At 42.3% G+C, this 16,546-nt stretch overlaps 1 protein-coding gene across 5 annotated transcripts in view; it reads right to left on the bottom strand.

The window, feature by feature from the left end:
* Positions 1-16,546, bottom strand: part of LOC127643902 (amyloid beta precursor protein binding family B member 2-like) — a 106,690-nt gene that overhangs the window by 79,994 nt on the left and 10,150 nt on the right. The window contains exon 2 of one of the 5 annotated variants that reach the window (XM_052126837.1): positions 15,081-15,204. The exons of the other annotated variants lie outside the window; for them this stretch is intronic. The gene's annotated coding sequence lies outside the window, so the exon portion shown is untranslated. The remainder of the gene's footprint in view (positions 1-15,080; positions 15,205-16,546) is intronic. 5 annotated transcript variants of the gene reach the window in all.

Consider the following 16,546-nt stretch of genomic DNA (forward strand, 5'->3'; position numbering starts at 1 on the left):
GGGCCGCCTCTGCGACCTCCGTGAAGACGCGATGGGACAGACACAGGCCGAAGGGGAGGACTTTGTACTGAAACGCCTGGCCGTCGAACTCGAACCGTCAGAAGGGTCGGTGTCGTGGCAGAATTGAGACGTGGAAGTACGCGTCCTTCAGGTCTACCGCTGCGAACCAATCTAGATGCTGAACACCAGCCAGAATATTCGGGAGCATCTTGAACGGGAGTTTTAACAAGGCCCAATTGAAAACTCGCAGGTCCAGGATTGGTCATAACCTCTTCCCAATCCTGTAAAATTAGCCTAAAACGCCTAATCAAGGCATACCCAAAGTAAATTTAAAGCTGTTCTTGAACCGTTTGGAGTACATGCATGGTTTTGGTCACATTTGAAAGGGGACACTCTGAAGGTTTTTCCCCAGCAGTCAGAATTACTGTAAGTGCTAATGATTCTGAGTAATAGAAGTTTCAACACAATGAAATAGAAGTTTTTTTTTTCCGCCTGAAATTTTTTTTGCATACAGATGCCTGCAGATGACTATAACTTGTAGCTATTAGCTTGAGAACACAATGGGATCACAGCATGAAGCCTTACCTAGTCCAAGTTCAAATTTTAGAACAATACCATAAAAAATGAATATTTTACACATGTTTTTCTAAGGGTACACCCAGGAGTTTTACAAAAGTGCCTTTTGGATACTCCAAAAGGACCCTTTGGTAACCTAGGACAAAAAGGCTCCTACTTTTGAACGCTTCAACGTACAGTCATAATTTTGGGCTCTAATGAAAGATGACACTTAGAGCTATCATATTCCATATCCAGATCCACTATTAGTTTTGCTGACACAGAGTAACTGATGCATAAACACATTAGAGTGCCTTTTCCTTCTTGAAACTAAATGTTGTGCATATAAAAGAGTCAAAACTAGTGCTATGGTGGACAATTTGTTTATATAAAAAATACACAACAAACTATTTACATGAATTTTTACACAAAGTATTTACAAACCATTATAAAATTGTACATGTTTCTAGCAACATGCCAGTCATTGTAGCAGTCACATTTGGGTACAAAGCACAAAGGCAGAACACAGGAAGAGTATTTCACTGGTGTCTTTGCATGACACTGCCTGCACTTCAGACGCACCAGCGGTGCAAGATTTGGTGATGTGCAACGGCCTGTGATCTGCTCTTCGTGGAGCAGGAGATACGGGTCTGGCTCCTCAGCAAGGGTCTCTCTGAAAGCCCTCCTCTCTTGATGAGGTGCTGTCCTGCTGCTCCACTTTATGTGGCCGCTTGCTGAGTGGGGAGAATAAATAAATGTAATTTACAAAGCTAGACACAACTTTTCCATCTTTTCTGTATTATATATATATATATATATATATATATATATATATATATATATATATATATATATATATATATATATGTTTTTCTTTTCGAGTGTGTAAATATGCATTATTGTATGTATATTTACTGTAAATACTGTATACTTTGCCAATGTACTATGGAACAAAGAGATGGGCCTACACCTCCCCCATCAATTCAGCATTGTAACAAATAGATGGGCCTACACCTCCCCCACCTCCCCGCATTGTAACAAATAGACTCTCAAACACAACATATATTCTTATTTTCAACTTATATTTATTTATTTATATATATATATATATTTACAGTAAATATACAAAACATCTATATAGCATGTCAATAGATCTGAAACAAACAATGAACTAAAACCTCACACACGCACATACAAATACAAAAAACACGCACAAACGGTTCAAACACTCACTAAGGAAACACACGACAAAGGGTAATTACAAAATGTGTTCATTATTCAAACTAAAGCTTATTTATGCGGAATATACAGTAATATATGTTATAAAACACAAGAAAACACTTACTTGTCCAGAGCCATGTCTCATCTCTCCATATTTCCTCTGCCTCCAAATCATCCGTATTGTTTTCAGAAATTTCATCTCCAAACTCAGAATTTTGACAATGAATGCCTTCTTATATCACATCCTGGGGTGAAAATCCTGTTTTTCGCGTCCGTTTCACCATATTTAAATCGCCAAATGTGTAAACGGTTCCAAAACAGTTCTCCAATGGCTTTATGCGCGGAGGCGCAAAACTGTCGGTAAACTCGAGGCTGCTTACGCACACGCATAAGAGAACCATGCTCTAATGGTTCAACTAAAGCCGCATATCACTGTTTTCAGAATTTCATTGGCTATACGATGCGTCAGTCATTTCCACTCTTCATTGTAATTGGTTTGATCAGTAAACAAAGGAAAGTGGGTATGCCCTTACATTCGACACAGACTGTGGTTGGGTATTGAAGGCTTTGGATAGGACATGGAAGCTCCTATTGGGTCAAATGAGGTGTCAATCGAAAGGTCAGAGTGCGTGCTTCCATTTTGATACCGGATATAGGAAATGTTTACATCTGAACTGAAGTTATTACCGATAATATGTGAAAGATTAGGCACAGCTGCCAGGTGCTTTGAAATGATGCAACAAGAGTCTGTGGATATTTATTGATGTAATAATGTGATTTGGACTATCCAAATTGGAACATTTTACTTGATTTGATCGTTTGGACATTTGACAATGAAACAACACCGTTTTTGTCGGGAAGTTATGGCTCAGTGGACTACTATGAGGCTTCATAGGTGAGTTGCCTAAATTTTGTTTTTGGTTGTTTATATGTTGGTGGTCTGACAAAGATATAGATTGTACCTGCTGTTGTGATTGTATCTTAAAAAGGTTTACATCGTTCGAATCACGAGTATCTCAGCTTTCCAAATATATGTATTATGTTTACTTTTTTTTTTTGGGAGTTTTATCTTTCAAAAACATAAACCTCTGAAACACACCGTGGGTCGAGTTCGGCACGTCGGACCGGGAAAGCGATAAGCCGCCGCCTTTCTTGGGTACAATGAAGTAAGGGCTGTAGAAACCCTTCCTCATTTCAGTTGGAGGGACGGGCTCTACCGCGCCCTTGGCTAAGAGGGTCGCGATTTCCATGCGCAGGGAACTGGCATGCTCGCCGTGTACTGGGAAAAGCGGATGCCCCTGAAGGGGGGCGGAAGCTGGGCAAACTGAATTGCGTAACCGAGTCGAATGGTCCGGTGCAGCCAGCGTGATGCGTTGGGAAGCGAAAGCCACGCTTCCCAGCTCTGCGCTAGGGGCACTAAAGGGACGAGTATTTTGGACGTACCCGGCGGGGCCTCGCAGCGGGGCGGATCAGGTAATGCAGCGTCGGGCGGCTTCGTTGCGGCCTGAGGCTGAGGTGCTGAGAATAGACTCAAAGCACTTACCTTGCTCCGCGCACCCGGCAGGGGGCGGGTTCATGACTGAGGAGGAGGTCTGATGTTGGCGTCCTCTGGACTCGTCTGAACTGGCCGGCCGGGGGACAGTCGTGGGCAGGCGGAAGGCGGGATCGCCGCGTCCGGTGTACCGGGACTGTCGTAATCTGAAAGCACATTGCCGTGAGAACGGCATTTGCGGGTCAGGTGACCCAGAGGCAAAGGAAATAGCTCTTTTATTGAGAATGTGGGTACCACAGCCCCCGTCAGGGGGTGTGGCAAATGAAAAAACAAAGGATTCTCCACTCGGCCCTCCACCGGGAGACGGAGCGGTCTTACCACCTCCGGAGCTAACGTCTTCGGCTCTGGGTCGACTGTCTCAGGAACGCTTGGGAGCCTTCCGGGTCCTAGAGGGGGTTCGTGAGACAGGGGGCGTACGCCGCCTGCGGGGTGCTCGACGCTGGGGCTGAGAGCTGGGCCAAGGTCGGAGCGGAGCAGGAGCTGGTTTCTTCACCGCAGGGGGACGCCCTCGGCGAGCAGACGGGGCAGGGCCCGTAGCGGCAGGTGTGCGGTGGGGCATGATGTGAGAGGTGGCCTCCGTCTGCTTCTTCACCGCGGAGAACTGTTGGGCGAAGTCCTCGACGGTGTCGCTGAAAAGGCCAATCTGGGAGACAGGTGCGTCCAGGAAGCGGTTCTTGTCAGCCTCACGCATCTCGACCAGACTGAGCCAGAGATGGCGTTCCTGGACCACTAGGGTGGCCATCGCCTGTCCGAGTGCCTGTGCTGTGGCCTTCGTCGCTCTCAGGGCGAGGTCGGTCGCTGAGCGCAGTTCCTGCAGCACATCAGGATCAGGTCCACCCCCGTGCATGCTTCTGAGTGCTTTGGCCTGGTGGACTTGCAGGAGGGCCATCGCATGCAGGGCGGAGGCAGTGCGTCCAGCCACACTGTAGGCCTTCGCGTTGAGCGAGGATGTTGTCCTACAGGGCTTGGATGGGAGTACGGGGCAGCCACGCCAGGAGGTAGGGCTACCGGGGCATAGACGGTACGCAACTGCCCTATCGACCTGGGGAATCGCCCCGTATCCGTGGCGCTCTCCGCCATCGAGGGTGGTGAGAGTGGAGCGGGTGGCACCTAGACGGGCGGAGAGCGGGGCTCTCCACGTAGACGTCAGCTTGTCATGCACCTCCGGGAAAAACAGGACCGGGGGGATGTGAGGCCAGGAACGGCGCGCTGCCCCCAGGAACCAGTCATCCAACCGTGAAGGCTGTGGGGAGGATGGAGGGTTCCAATCCAACCCCACGCTCACGGCGGCCCGGGAAAGCATGTCAGACATCTGAGCGTCGGCCTCAGCCTGGGCCTGCTGGCCCGAGGCGACAGTCCAGGGAGTCCTCGGCATCAGACATCACACTCTCCGATGCAGCGGCGAGCTCATCTGCTTCGGGCTCGGGAGGATAGACAGCCGGGCCGTGAGGCGAGCCGCTATCGCCGCTGAGCGTAGACGGGACCAGCGAGCGTGTCGGGGAACAGGAGGTTCGTGGGGGGCTACCCAGCGAAACTGCACCCGCTGCCGCCCCCAAATCGCCCCCAGCGCCAACCGCATCGTCCTCAATCCTGTGGGAAGAAGGAGCAATGCGGGGTGCAGCTGGGGTGGCTTGCTCTCTGTTGAAAGCAAGCCACGACCGCAACGTGGTCATGGTTATGTTCTCGCAATGAGAACATGAGCCATCCACAAACGCCGCCTCGGTGTGATCGCGGCCCAAACACACGAGACAGCGCCTGTGGCCGTCTGAAGCAGAGAGCACTCTACCGCATCCAGGAACAACACAGGAGCGGAAGGGCATCTTGAAAAAGACGCATCCTGAAAAGGACGTTCAACGCCGCTGTGTTTTGCTCTTTTAGAGAAATTACTCTTTTAATAGGAATTTACTCTTTTAAATACACAATGTGTGTGTGTGTCTGCGCTGTCAGGCTCAGGGCAACAATGCACGCCGTGCAATGTGAAGGAGAAAGCCGCTGTTGTGCGCCGTCAAGATCCAACAGCATGCAGATCGTCAGAGGAAACAGGAACGTTTAAAGTGGTGTGTATTCTCGCAGCAGACTGCAAACAGACCATCGGCTCCGAAGAAATTTTCTGAATGAACTCCCGTATTTGCGCCGCTTAAATACCCATATGTCCGGGGGCGGGACATGCAAATACCGGCTGCCAACTCTCATTGGCCTTTTTTCATAGATCAGAGGTGGATATCGGCGCTCAAGAGAGACCCCTAGTGTCGCTTCTCCGACACAACGTGGAGAGAGCGACAGAAGGGGAACATTCAGTTACCCTCCCTGGTCCTTAAAAGGCGTACTCACTTTTGGCGATATTTTTAATGGTAGCGGACTGCGTATCAGGATATTCAAGCAGACTATTCCCTGCCAGGTACCTATTTCCTCATGTATCTGAAGTTAAGGTCTGCAATGAAAGTGTATGGTGTGCCTTGAATTCTGGCTTAGATGATGACCCATTGTTAAAGTGGATCAAACACACTGGAAATTTTCGGGCACAGTCTCTCTGATCTACAGTATAAACAGGGTTGGGGAGTAACGGAATACATGTAACAGGAATACGTATTTAAAATACAAAATATAAGAAACTGTATTCCACTACAGTAATTGGTATTTAGAATACAGTTACATTCAAAAATATATTGATTACTGAAGAGATTACTTTTTTTCATTTAATATTTAGTCTTTTCAGATGGAAAACATTTATACATAAATTATTAGAAATAAACCTTGTGTAAATTGTAAAAAAAGTAAAATGATATTTCTAGCAATGTTACCAGGCATGATCATATATTTTTTTTATCAATAAAATTCACGTTAGATCATAATTTCTTTTTTCTAGTAAGACCTTTAATATTAGGGCAAAAATTTTATTCTTGATAATCCTTTTTGTTGTCCTGTGAAAATATCTAAAAATCCTTAAAACAAGATCAATTTGATTAATCTTGTTTTAGAAACAACACTGCATAAGATATTTTGTTTTTTCAGAGAATATATTTTTAATAGGGGTGTAACGATACACTCAGCTCACGATTCGATATGTATCACGGTACTGGATTCACGATACAATACGCATCACAATATTTTGAACAAAATTACAAAAATGAAACAAATTCAAATAACAGATTTATTTCCAAAGTATTAACAATTTTTAATAACTTTCTTTGTTGTATTTTAACCTTCTGTATGTAAATTAACAATTGACTAGATGTCACTGAACAATAAAACTGAATTTTAACATGAAATTAGAATTATGATAGCTGAAACCTAAGAGAGAAATTCTTAAAGCCGTAAAAGTGCAAAAATAAAAAACAAAACATTAAAACAAATATTGGTCTGTTCAAGTAAGTTCAACTCAACACAAACAGCTTGTGGGTTTGTTTAGGTTACTTACAGTTACAGTACACCAACATGCAAATGGAGTGACAAACTGCTTTACTTCCAAAAATCCCTCGCACATTCTTATTCATTTGAAAAGCATACACAAAATGTATTGTACCCCATATAAGCGATACTTGATGAAACTATCAAGGTCTGTGTAATACTAATTCTAAAGGTACTTTTTTGCTTGTGTTTTGGGATTATCTGGTCATATCCCATTTCTGGAAACATGTAGTTCAAGTGTTAAACAACATCACAGAGCTGCAGTTTGACCTAGATATTTGTCTCTTGTTGCTCAATGATGATTCCTCTTATAAGTTCACATTAGTTCAGAGAAGGCTGTTAATCTCTGGTTTCACTGCTGGTAAAAAAAAAACAATATTACAGCAATGGTTTACACCTGACATTGACATTAAAAAAATCTTGGTTGCTCTCATTTTTTAACATAGTTTGTTTGGAATGCAGCACTGCAATGATCAATGGGGCTAGATTAAATAATTTCACCTATTGGAGTAATATAGCCAAAGCTTTAAAATAATTATTTCAGCAAACTCAAAAATATAATTGATCATTAAGTTCAATAAACTAGAATTTTTAGTACAGTTGTCCATAATTTTCAATATTTTTGAAAACAATAATATATATATATATATATATATATATATATATATATATATATATATTAAGTAGATACTTCAACATATCAAAAAATAGTTGGATTAACTTAAATAGTGGTGTAGGTTACAAGTAACAACAGTTTATACAACAGTTAGTTCTGGTACTCTAGTAGTAATAGTATTAATTTGATTGGACAAGCAGCATTCCAAGAGTGCTGATATTTCGTATAACTTTACAGTTTGAATCACTTAATTTTCCGTGTTTTTTAGCTGACAGCTGAGTGTTGCTTGTTGATGCACAACTGTGATCATGTTTTGGCTTCATTTGCAACAATTTTCATTAGTAGAGCAAAAAAATATATAAAATATATAGAATAAAGTGCTGTTGTACTGAATATCAGATCATCTACTTAGATTTTTCATACCAACGGTTTTCATGACTACAGCTAAATCACAACTGTGGTGATGATCATTACAATAGCAATCTTGCTTATGTGATATTGCTTAAACATCATGGATTTTCGATATAATGTAAATAAAGTGTTAAATGAAAACCAGATGCCATAACATAGATTTGTTTTTATATGTATATATACATTTTTAGATTTGACTCCCAATGAGCTCAACTGATCTGATAAGGGACACATAAACTCAACATAGAACCCAGAACAATGAACAGAGCGGATGAGACACAATAAACACATGACTTACAGGCCATTAGAGCAACAGAAAAACAAACACAACCTCATACTTACACACACAACAAGTATAGTATATTTTTCAATATCCTAGTATGTTTTTATATAGCAAAATACTTATATAAGTTTCCAGGCCTTTGTGTGACCCAGGAGAGAGCATATGCGGTTACTAAATGTGTTGATGCTGCAGAAAACACAAAGAATGGTTGATATTGGTTGCTATCCTTGAACAACAAGTGTATACCTTAAAATCCCTTTAAAAAACCTTAAAAAACATAATGTGTTTCTGTTAATCAATAGTATTCTGATATGAGTCCTTGGTGTGTTTCCTTCGTGCTGGCATGTATCTTTTCAAAGATACTTTTAAGATTATTATATGAATGGTGTCTTGTCCTAATGAGCTGAATGTATGATATCTTCACAGCTGGTGTTTTCTTTCATTAAGGTTATTATATGAATGGTGTCTTGTCCTAAAGAACTGAATGTATGATATCTTTGCAGCTGGTGTTTTCTTTTGATAATGTGTATGAGCAAACAAGACCGCTTTATTGTAAAAGGTATATGGTGAGGACAAGGTTGTTTTCTCTTACACAAATGTTTCTAAGTTAAAGTGTTCTTACCATGAACTATAATACATGTTCAAAATGTGTGATGTTACCAGCTGATGTATGTTTTTTAAAAATAGATAGATGGGGTATTTTCCACCACTATTTAATTAACTAAGGAAATAAAACATATTGGTGGCGAGGGAAAGAGATGGGGGCAATAATCCCATTGGTCAGAGATAATGGGTAAAAGATAAACAAAAGGTATATAACTGAGAACTTAGAAGAATAAGGCCAGAACGGACAGCTGGCCGGTCTCATGTTTGTTGGTGTTCAATAAACTACAACTTTGGCATCTGTAACTCAAGACTCCGAGAGTTTTCTTACAACTTAGAGAGATTCATCGTGATTTTCCAAGAAACAAGTTGAAAGGAACTTCAGTTACACACAACAAAGTGTGCAAGAAAGAAGTATAGATGAGCATTGACGGAATGCACAGCGTTTATGTATGTGTATATAAATAAGTCTGTTCTATAATAGCCAGCAGGATGAGTTCATTGTCCCAGTATTTCCTCTAAAAACTGTTAAACTGGGGCCATCAGATGCTAAATTTGGTGCGTTGAGAAATGTTTCAGCTCTAAAAACTGAAACTAACCATTGATAAAGCAAAGCAAAGAGTTTATATAACATAAAGTATATTATCCAGGGCCGATCTCTCTCTCCCTCACTCTCATTTAATTCTTGTGAAACTCTGTAACTACTGATTAGATTGTGTAGTAGTATATTTGTAGAATGCTCGTCAGAACCAGCAATCTGCAGTTTAACAAGCCATTGGCCATCAGATTTTCTAAGTCAATCTGCGGTTTAATAAGAGAGGGAGTGTTGTACACTAACTCAACTACCCAGATTGCCATACCTTGCTGAAAAGACCAGATTAGACCAGCACAAATTTCTAAGTTGGAGCATGCTGGTTAGTACTGGTTTGGTGTTTGTGTAGCTGGTGAACCAGCCTAGCCATGTTGTTCATATGTGAAAATGCTGATCAACCAGTATGCTCTTTCTAGTGAAGCTTGTTATCTAATGAAATCCTACTGGTTAAGCACCAGCACACTCTTAGTCATTGATTCAATGTTGAATCAATACTGATCTCTGACACTGAAACAGTATTTAATTTGTTCCTTAATTAGCAATGTTTGCTAAGGCAAGAATTACTAACACTGCTGCTCATTTGAACAAACCCCTACCCTGGGTATTTAACTTCTGTGCATAACTTGTCCGGCACTATTTGTGCTATGGACATAAACCTTCTGGTCAGTAACCCTGAGCCTCAACCACTGAGCCACCACTGACTTATGCGATATTGATCAGAATATCATTTTGGGATGGGCTTTTTGACTTGGGTCAGTAAGCACCCGTACCAAGGGATGGTACGAATCTCACTATTTGGTTCGATACACAATATGAGTTTCACGATTCAATATAATCTCAATTCGATATAATAACACTTTACCTGGCGCGATCACCAGGGCAGTCTTTAGAGAGTCCTGAGTCCAACTGATTCTAGCAGCTCGAAGGGGGGTCTCTGAAGGCCCGTGAGGACCACTGAGAGATCCCAGGAGGGGAACAGGCTTGGCCAGGAAGGAATTAACCTCCAGGCACCTCTTAGGAACCTGATGATTAAGTCATGCTTACCCAAAGACTTGCCGTCCACTGCGTCCGTGGTGGGCCGCGATAGCAGCAACATACACCTTCAAGGTGGACGGGGACAGCCTCCCCTTCAACCTCTCCTGTAGGAATAGGAGCACTGACCTAACTGCACACCTCTGTGGGTCTTCAGCCCGGGAAGAACACCAATTCGCGAACAAGCTCCACTTCAGGGCGTAAAGTTGCCTGGTAGAGGGGGCTCTGGCTTGGCTGATCGTGTCTACGACGGCAGGTGGTAGTCCAGCTAGATCTTCCACGTCCCATCCAGGGGCCAGACGTGGAGGTTCCAGAGGTCTGGGTGCGGATGCCAGAGCGTGCCCCATTCCTGAGAAAGAAGGTCTTTCCTCAGGGGAATTCGCCAGGGAGGGGCTGTCACGAGGAGTATGAGGTCTGAGAACCAGGCCCGGGTGGGCCAGTAAGGAGCCACTAGGGTGACTTGTTCCTCGTCCTCCCTGACCTTGCACAGCACCTATTCAAGAAGGCTCACTGGGGGAAATGCGTACTTGCGCAGCCCCGAGGGCCAGCTGTGTGCCAGCGCGTCTGCCCCGAGGGGAGCCTCTGTTCAGGCATACCAGAGCGGGCAGTGGGAGGTCTCTCAGGAGGCAAACAGGTCTACCTGGGCCTTGTCGAATCGTTCCCAAATCAGCTGAACCGACTGGGGGAGAAGCCTCCACTCTCCACCGGGCCAGCGTTGTCGTGACAGTGCGTCCGCTATCACACTGAGGTCACCGGGGATGTGAGTGGCACGCAGCGACTTGAGTCACGGTTGGCTCCAAAGGAGGAGACGACGGGCAAGTCGTGACATGTGGCGGGAGCATACGCCGACTTGCCGATTTATGTACGCTACCGCGGTGGTGCTGTCTGACCTGACTAGGACATGTTTGTCTCGAACTAACGGGAGAAACTTCCGCAGGGCAAAGAAAACAGTCAGCAACTCTAGGCAGTTGATGTGCCAGTGCAGCGGGGCCCCTTTCCAACGGTCCGCAGCTGTGTGCCCATTGCACACGGCGCCCCAACCCGATCTGGAGGCATCAGTCGTGACCAGGATGCGTCGGGACACCTGCTGCAGGGGCACTCCTGCCTGTAAAAAGCAGAGGTCTGTCCACGGTGTATGCCGTGGCGCCATGCTCGTCTCGGGACTCGAGTCTGAAGCCAGTGCTGAAGCGGTCTCATATACACACCTGGTCCCTTATCAGGCTAATCAAGCCTCCAAGAGGGATAAAGGCTGACTGCGGACGGTGGTGCGACAGAGAGAGAATGTTTACGGGCAGCTGTCCATCCTATGTGTGTGTTTGTGTCTTTTGGTTTATTTCTTTATTAAACTATTATTTATATTGCCAAGCCGGTTCTCGCCTCCTCCTTTCCATTATTCCCATTACACTGGTGCCGAAACCCAGTGTAAAATCATGACCCGGCCCGCCCTCCGCCCTGTCACAACTGTTTATTAAACCTCAGATTAATGGGTTATCAGCTGTCTTCCTTTTCTTCTGCTTTCTATCTTGTTTCTGAACAATCTAAATTGAGCAATTATATGATTTTGTCCTTAATGTTTCAGTTAATGAGCCAATTGCTCCAAAGTCACTGTTTTAGTCTGGAGCCCTGGTCCCATTCTTAGTAAGCAAGTAAAGCAACTACTTAGAAAACACCAAGAACACCCTTGTAACCAGCTAACTATGACCTAGCAACCACATAGTAACACCATAACAACCAACCAGAACATCTTAGTATCATTGCAATGAGTTTTGCATGGGATGACTCAACATTGAAAAAGACAATCTTCAACAGACATGAAATTACTCTTTTCAGTTGCATTATAATTGTGGCAATACGTCTAAGTTTCATTTAGTTAAATGGTGGAGGAGTAAACTATTATAAAACATTTAGAGAATTCAAAGATCCTCTTTTGACTTGTAATGGGTGGACAAATAAGAATTTACAGAAGCAGAGATGGCTGAGTGGAGGCATAGACATAGGCCTATACACACACAGGCACACACATACTCATGCATTGGACCTATCAGGTTTGAAAGTGCATTGATCTGAGGCACGAAAATTACCATAAAAAAAAAAACCATCTAGACCTGACACCCTTGACAACATATGCACTCGCACGCAGCTAAAAAAAATTGTAAATGCAGATTTACCTTCATGTGCATATGTAACCTGCATCTCACCTCATCTTACTGTCAAAAAATCAACAGAATAAAAAGATGGACGTCAACAGAATTTGCCAACGGAAGAACATTCAATAAGGAGAGAAAGTTTCTGTGTGTTTTTCACATCTCCAAATCTGAAATGCCTGACACAATTTAATTTATTTTGATCACAACTGAACGTCAACCAAGGAGAGGCAGACAGAATAATATACAAATACATCCAGAAAAACAGAATATATGTCTATTCTTTTCTCATAACACTAACAGCATGAAGAAAAGTCTGACTGTGCTGACATGCCAACACACAATCCCTTTGAACAAACACACAGAGGAATGCAAGTGTGTGTGCACTGTGCAGGGCCATAGCAAGGAATTTTGGGCACCCTGACTGTATATTGCTCTGGGCCACTTTCATATGAAAAAGTTTAAAATTTGTTTAAAATTTGTTGTGAGACCCCCTGGACCTGTGGGCCCCTAGAATAGTTACCACCTTTCACCCCATTAGCTACGGCTCTGGAACTGTGAACTCACTACTCAGGCACTGTGAAAACATTCACAGGAAATAGGAAGTGATGTCAGGCTTGTCAGTATCCGTGACCTCTCATTTCAAGGGGTCAGTGAATTGAATTATCAGGCAAATCATTGTTTTCTGTGTTTGTATGCCAGGCAAATAATTCAACATACCTCACACACACACACGCACATGCACACATACACACACACATGCACACATTTAGACACTGAGTCTAAAAAACATAGTGCATTCTTAATGACTTAATAATTTATTGATTTATGTAATAATTGTTTTTTTTTGCACTTCAGTTTAAAATGGAATGCTCTTTTATAACAGCCAGGAATGTTCTTTGCAATAATAAAACATCATGAATTTGTTGCAGCCTCTTGTGTACTAAGGAAACAACATCAATTTAAAAAACTGGTGACTTTGAAGACCCTGTGAAATCAAATTTAAAGTTTTGCTGATTTACTTTTAGCTTTAAGGTCATCTATATGCTAGTGTACTACCTATGTTTTTCAGAAAATGTTAAATCTGCAGTCTCTCTCTTCCAGCTAAAAAGACTCAGGAACATCCATGACATCACATAGAGGTTGTGAAACCTTGTCCAGTCAAATGCTTTCTAGAACAAGAACACACCCTCCCCCTACAACAGTTCAGCGTGTCTGGCTGTGTTCTAACTGGTGCTGATCATGCCATTGCAGAGCACTTTTATGGGAGAACAATAGAATTCAAAAATTCTTATTGAGTCTTTCCAATAAGAATCCCTTAAACAGTGAAATATAATTGTCTTAGAAGGGAATAGGGCATAGGGATTATTAGGAAGCGAGGAAAGTTGCTGGAGTTTATTTATATATTTTGTTAGCCGGATATTTCTTTGGAAGTTTTCTTTATTCTTTATGCTTAGTTTATTGTGATTCAAAACATGGATATATTTTCTTTTACTCACTTGTTTCTTAATGATCTGCATTGGACTTGAATAGGGGTGCTGGCATGAGTAGCATGGTGGAAATGGCCATTTGTGTGTGTGTGTGTGGGGGGGCTATAAACTATCAGCTATTTTTAAAAATGGGTCCAGTCGTTCGACACGTCCCGCCCCCACTTGTTTCAGTAGGAAATATCTCAAAACACCAAATCGAACTGCCCTTGTCATTGAAATTCACTGAGACTTTAATTAGAATTTTGGCAATATTTAAGGTAAAAATTCAAATGTCGTTTCTGAACCCAGTTGAAAGCATGTGACAGCATGTGAATAAGAGGCATCAGTCCTTCTTTCTAAATGAAAACAGACCATATGGCTGTCTGCTTCCAAAAGCAACAAAGAAAGGGAGAACAAGAGAGATGGCGAGAGTAGAGAGTGAGAAATAACAATTCAACCCTCCTTTTGTTAAGCCAGTAAAGGAAATAGGACACACACACACACACACACACACATATACTGGACCCACACACAGAGGGAATGAAACAGCACTTTCATAATCCTGAGTCAAGCTGAAGGCAACTGTTGGTCACATAAGAAGAGTGTACAATAACACACACACACACACACACACAAACATACACACACTAAAGATGACAGTGGGATCATACCATGATCCCATCCCCCTTCAAGTCCAATAAATGCTGAATTGTGAATCCTGGCTGCTCACTTCACAGTTCTCTTAATTAATCTATTCTTGAATCCTGAAACAAACCCAGAACCTTTGAAGTAAACAACGTAAAAAAAACAACAACCTTTTATTCACATCCTTTTGACTAATACAATGTTTTTTTTTTTTTTTAGTTAAGATGGGTCTCAGTCCACTTTCCATTCACATTAGTACCCTAAATGCTCCGGTATACTTGAATCACAAGTCGACCGTGTTTCATATCAAAGTGTCCTACTTTACTGACCATGAAGGAATATGAACATATTCAACGTATTCCTTCTACAACTGCTTTGTGACACACTTTTAGAACAGTCAATAGGGGTGTAATGTTCTCTGTAAAAAAAAAAAAAAAACGTAGGTTCAGTAAGCACTGGTACCTCAAGTTTAATGACAGAAACAAATGGTTCACCTCAAGTTTAATGACAGAGAAAACAAAACGCCAAATAGAGGTGGATACACTTCACCTGAGTTTCACGTGGGTCAACTCGATGACATCACAGCTCTGCATGTGTTGTATGTAGTTGAAATGGCAAGCAGAAAAAATAAGCTGCTGATAGAGAAGTCCTCTGCATTATTCAAGTCTCCTGTCTAGGAAAATACAATTTTATAAAAATTACAATAGCGATGGTCAAAAAACATTTACAAAACAGTCACTGTTTGCAGACATCACTCAACGCGAGTGCTTTATACTGGTAATATATAGATATATGATTAATAATTTATGTCAACATCACCCTGGGAAACATGGGCCCAAACAGGGCTGCAGGTGATCTGAAATTCACAAACTCCATTCTGTTTTTAAGCAGGCACTGTGTGCTAATTCCGGCATGAAACAATAACAATAAAGCGCTTGGGGTTTTCATTGCAAAAGTTATGTTGCCCTACTCCGTTGATGAAGATTTGGTATTTTAGCGTATGATTAAAACACTCGAGTCTTGTTATGTAATACCTTCTCATATCCATTTTTATAGCAAGGTTCTTTCTATAGTGAAATACAACTTTTGAATGTTGAACATACAGTATGCTGAGTTGAGTTTGAAATACACTTTGTTTATGTACAGTATGTTGCATAAAAATGCAGGTATTATGTCAATGTTGATTTAGTAATTAGAGAAAATATTTTTTTTAGTTAAGCACCCAAACCATCATTTTTACTATAGTGATATTGTAGTAACCGTGACTGTAATATCCATGACAGCTGTCACCATTATTGTCTTAGAAGAAATCATGGTTTTGATAAAGTTTTGATACAATTAACCATGGTTTTACAACAGTATAATGTTGTGTGCGGAGCATTCAGCAACATGGACAACCGAAGTATACTTTGGCCTTAGGTAGGGTGGCCATCTGATTTTGCAAAGACAAAGTAGCCTACTAACTTGTTTACATTTATATTAGGGGTGTAGAGTTCTCAGTAAAAAAAAAAAAAACTGTATGGTTGCCACCCACGGTTCGGTAAGCATTGGCACTGCGGTTCACCTCAAGTTTATTGATCTGGGGCAGAAGGTTTTGCAAGAAAATAAGTGCGTCAAATAGACACGCACAGTTACAGCCTCCGCTAATGCACCTGAATGGATCTGTAAATGGATACATTCCGCCAGTGTTTCACAAGGGTCAACTTGATGACATCACTGTTCTGCACGCATGGTGTGTAGTTGAAAATAACAAGTGGAGAAAACAGCCCACTGATCGAGAAGCCCCCTGCGTTATTCAGGTCTCCTGTCATTTTCTTTCTGCATTCAATTAAAACAGCGAAGGTCAAAAAATGTTTACAAAACAGGCACTGTTTGCAGACATCGCTCAACCCATGTGCTGTATACTGGCAATAACACTGAAATCACCGGGGAAAGATGAGCCGAAACTGCACACACTCCCTTTCCTTTTTAAGCAAGCATTCAGCTAATTCGAACAGGGATAGACCAATAACTAA

Source organism: Xyrauchen texanus, chromosome 5, assembly GCF_025860055.1.
Source record: "Xyrauchen texanus isolate HMW12.3.18 chromosome 5, RBS_HiC_50CHRs, whole genome shotgun sequence".
NCBI lineage: Eukaryota > Metazoa > Chordata > Actinopteri > Cypriniformes > Catostomidae > Xyrauchen > Xyrauchen texanus.